The 3,894-nt window shown below is 43.5% G+C and overlaps 1 pseudogene; it reads right to left on the reverse strand.

The window, feature by feature from the left end:
* Positions 1-528: 528 nt before the first annotated feature.
* LOC102485368 (pre-mRNA-splicing factor RBM22-like) lies at positions 529-1,850 on the reverse strand (annotated as a pseudogene).
* Between the last annotated feature and the right edge of the window lie 2,044 nt (positions 1,851-3,894).

Raw genomic sequence — 3,894 nt, forward strand, 5'->3', positions numbered from 1 at the left:
TTTTCCGCATCCTCACCAGCATTTGTTAATTTTTGTCTTTTTATTGACAGCCATCATAACCGGGGTAAGATGATATGGTTGTGGTTTAGATTTGCATTCTCTGCTGATTAGTGATGTTGAGCATTTTTTCATATACCTGCTGGTCATTCAAATGTTTTATTTTGTAATAAATCTATTAAAATAATTTGTTCTTTTTTATTGGATTATTATATTGTTATTTTTATTGCTGAGTTGTTTGAATTCATTTTATATTCTGAGTATTAACCCCTTGTCAGATAATAGTTTGCAAGTACTTTCTTCCATTCTATAGGCTGAATCTTCACTGTGTTGATTGTCATGCAGAAATTTGATATAACCCCATTTATTTAGTTTTGCTTTTGTTACCTATGCTTTTTTCCCTTTTTTATTAATTTATTTATTTTACATACTTTCACTGAACATCACCACAGCATACCAAGTGCAGTTTTCCAGCTAGAATGCAGTGTTAAGTGTGGTTTTCCAGCCAGAATACACTATAAAGTGGCTCAATCAGAGGCTGCTGCTTCTGCTGCACAAGGGAGAGAAAGAGCTCCTGGCAGTCTTGATCCCTGAGTCTGTGGTTCCATCCTTCTCCTTTTCTTTTCCTCTGGCTGCTTGGGATCTTCCCATTTCATGTTGAGTCTGTGGCCATTGATAGCTCATTAAAGGACTTCTAGTGGCCACTTCTGCAGCCTGTCTTGTGAAAACTGGATGAAAGCACATTGCTGTCAGCACAGCAGTGATCCTCTGGATCTCTCCGAACCGGAAGAAGTGATTTCTCAGATCTGTCTCAGTAATGGACTCACCCAGACCACCCACATATAACATGGTGATAGTCTTGTCCTCTGGTGGGTCCAGACGAGGCATGGTTGATGCTTGAGAAGCTTGTTGGCCACAGGGTCATTGATTCCATAAAGCCAGTCTTTAATATTCTGATCAGCAAGAGGGTCATCTGGATCTGTAGGTTTCTCATGTCTGTATGGACACTCCTCTCCTTTCTTACACTCTCCTTTAACCAGAAAGAGCAAATGTGGTGTTGGTTCCTTTTACGGTGTGGTCCAGGCCAATTTGAGCAGCATGGTACTGGTGAAAGTAGCTTTTCCCAGTGTGTCATCTGGCTGTGTTCCATCAGAGTTAGAAATCTCTCCATATTTTGTGTGTAGTATTTGTTGATACTGACTTTGGCATGTCATCTTTAAAAGACAATCCTGTGTCTCAAAACTGGATGGGGGGAACCAGCAGTTAGCGTAATGGCTATGTCGCTGGACTCCCACGTAGTTGACCACGGTTCGTGTCCTGGACTCGGTGGTTTAAAACTCACACCGGGCGCCTGTGCATGCGTGCGTGTGTGCCCAAGATCCCAAGAGGAGAATGGAGGAGAAGGGATTGCGGTGTGACCATCCCCTCTGGGGGGTGATTTCTCGCTTTCTGTCTCTCTGTCTCTCTCTGTCTGTCTGGCAAGTGCACGTGCCTTATATCTGGTGATCACACACACCCTATAACCAAAACACTGGCTTTATAGCAAAAAACCCCCCCAAAAAAAAAAAAAAAAAATGGATGGGAAGGCCACACTCTAAGAGGCAAGTTTGACAGACATTCTTCAGTTTACTGCAAGTTTGGCACAAGTCGGTCTTCTCGAAACGCACGAGGATGCCAGAGCACCAATGAAACACTGTGAATGGCCTGGCACAAATTTTGCATTCTTTCCCATATTTTCTTTGGTTATTCGTATATACGGGTTTTCTCCAAGACACATCTGGCACAGAATGGGAAAGTCTGCATCCTTCCTGTTCTGCCTGTTTGTAGGAGTTGGAACCCAGAGAAGTTGCCATCTTCAGAGTGTCCAGAGGCAGTGGAAGCTTCCAAATTGAGCTCTTTAAGCTTTTTTGTTTTTGAAGTTTTTTTGCCTTAGGACACATGTGTGCACTAGAGAGAGACAGAGAGAGGGAAAATGAGAAATCATCCCCCGAAGAGGATAGCCTCACTGCACTCTTGTCTCCTTCATTCTCCTGTTGGGATTCTGGGCAGTTATGCTTGCGTTTCAAGCTGCCGGGTCCAGTTTGAACTGCAGTTGACCATGTGAGAGTTGAGTGTCTTAGCCACTACACTACCTGCTGGCATCTTGTACCCTTCTGTGATTTGAGATAGGGCAGTAAGGTTCTGGAGCATATTAACTGAGGGGCTGAACAGGTTGATTGTTTTAGGGAACATTTAGGCACCATCAGTCTGAGGCTGTGGGATGTATGGCAAGTTTTCAATGAAAGTGAGGAGTGTTGGGTGATAGGTAGCCATCACTGATCTGGTAGCCATCCCTTAAGGCCTGAGCATAGTGTCAGATATACAATGTGCCTGATCTCCTTTCCAAAACTACTCGCTGAATATGGGCCTTTTAGGATGGATTCCAGGCATTTTTCATCTTTTAGGTCTTCCCTTTTATATCAGGGGTATCAGGATTAGCCAACACCTGGGCTCTGCTGGGCTCACTGCTCCCTCACCATGCAGTGAAGGTGGATGGTGGGTGAGTGAGTGAGGCTTCATCTGTGTTTGTAGCCACTCCCCATTGTAAGCATTGCTCTGCCTCCTGTCAGATCACCGGCAATATTGGATTCTCATGGGAGCATGAACCCTATTGTTGTGTGATTATTTCATTGTATATTGCAGTGCTACTACAGTGGTGGAAATGGGGTGCACAGTGGTGCACTGGGTCATTCTGGCACCAATCCCTTAACCCCACCTGCCACCATCCATGGAGGGATTGTCTTCTATGAGGCCAGTCCCTGATGCCGAGAAGGTTGGGGAACACTGTCTGATATGTACTATGAGATACTTTGTTGGTGAAGATTTAAGATTTTTAAAAAAAAAAATCAATGCTATAAAGAAAACCTAGATAGGGGCTTGCCCCAGGGTCTAGTGGCCAAGGGAGCTGGATTTTACATGGCATCAGCACAGAGCAAATTTCTGCCCTGGTGGCTTGAAAAACCATGTATGTGCATGCCCAAAATACAACCGGAAGGAAAAAGGGAAAAAGGATTGCAGTCTGACCATATCTCATTTTTTTTTTTTTTTTTTTACTTTAAAAATGGTTTTAGTTTGGAACCAGCAGTTAGCGTAATGGTTATGTTGCTGGACTCCCACGTAGTCGACCACGGTTCGTGTCCCGGACCCGGTGGCTTAAAACTCACACCGGGTGCGTGTGTGTGCATGCCCAAGATCCTGAGAGGAGAATGGAGGAGAAGGGATTGTGGCGTGACCATCCCCACTGGGGGGTGATTTCTCACTTTCTGTCTCTCTGTCTCTCTCTGTCTGTCTGGTGAGCGCACGTGCCCTATAGTGAAAACCTCTCAAAAAAAATGGTTGGACAGGTGTTCTACCCATAAATTCTATTTTCTTATTTTCCCAAAACAATTGGAGGTTTTTTTTTTTTTTTTTTTTATATTACCTAACATTCTTTCCCTGAGCATCATCACAACATACTAAATGTGGTTTCCCATCTAGGATAAACTGCATAGTGGCTTAATCAAGCATGTTATCATCAATAATATTCCATTTCTACTTTCATACATATGTATACATATATATATGTTTTTTATCCTATGTTGACCCTCTGCCCTTTCCCACTCTCCCATTACACTACCTCTGCTATATACAGTTGTCTTCCAGGGGAGTTATTGAAAATGTGCTACATGTAAGTAAAGGGAGAGGGGCCACAAGTTTAAAGTTTTCAACAATAGGGAACATAGATTCCATTCAAGGTTGGATCAAGGGTGTCTCGTGTAGTTCTGCAGTTGTAGGTGAGTCTCTGTGGAGTACAGTTCTAGGAAAGCGGTTCTGGTAAGCAGAGATGATTATCAGTTGATGCGGCACAGCAGCCATCTT

This window comes from Tupaia chinensis, unplaced genomic scaffold, assembly GCF_000334495.1.
Source record: "Tupaia chinensis unplaced genomic scaffold, TupChi_1.0 Scaffold000041_1, whole genome shotgun sequence".
NCBI lineage: Eukaryota > Metazoa > Chordata > Mammalia > Scandentia > Tupaiidae > Tupaia > Tupaia belangeri.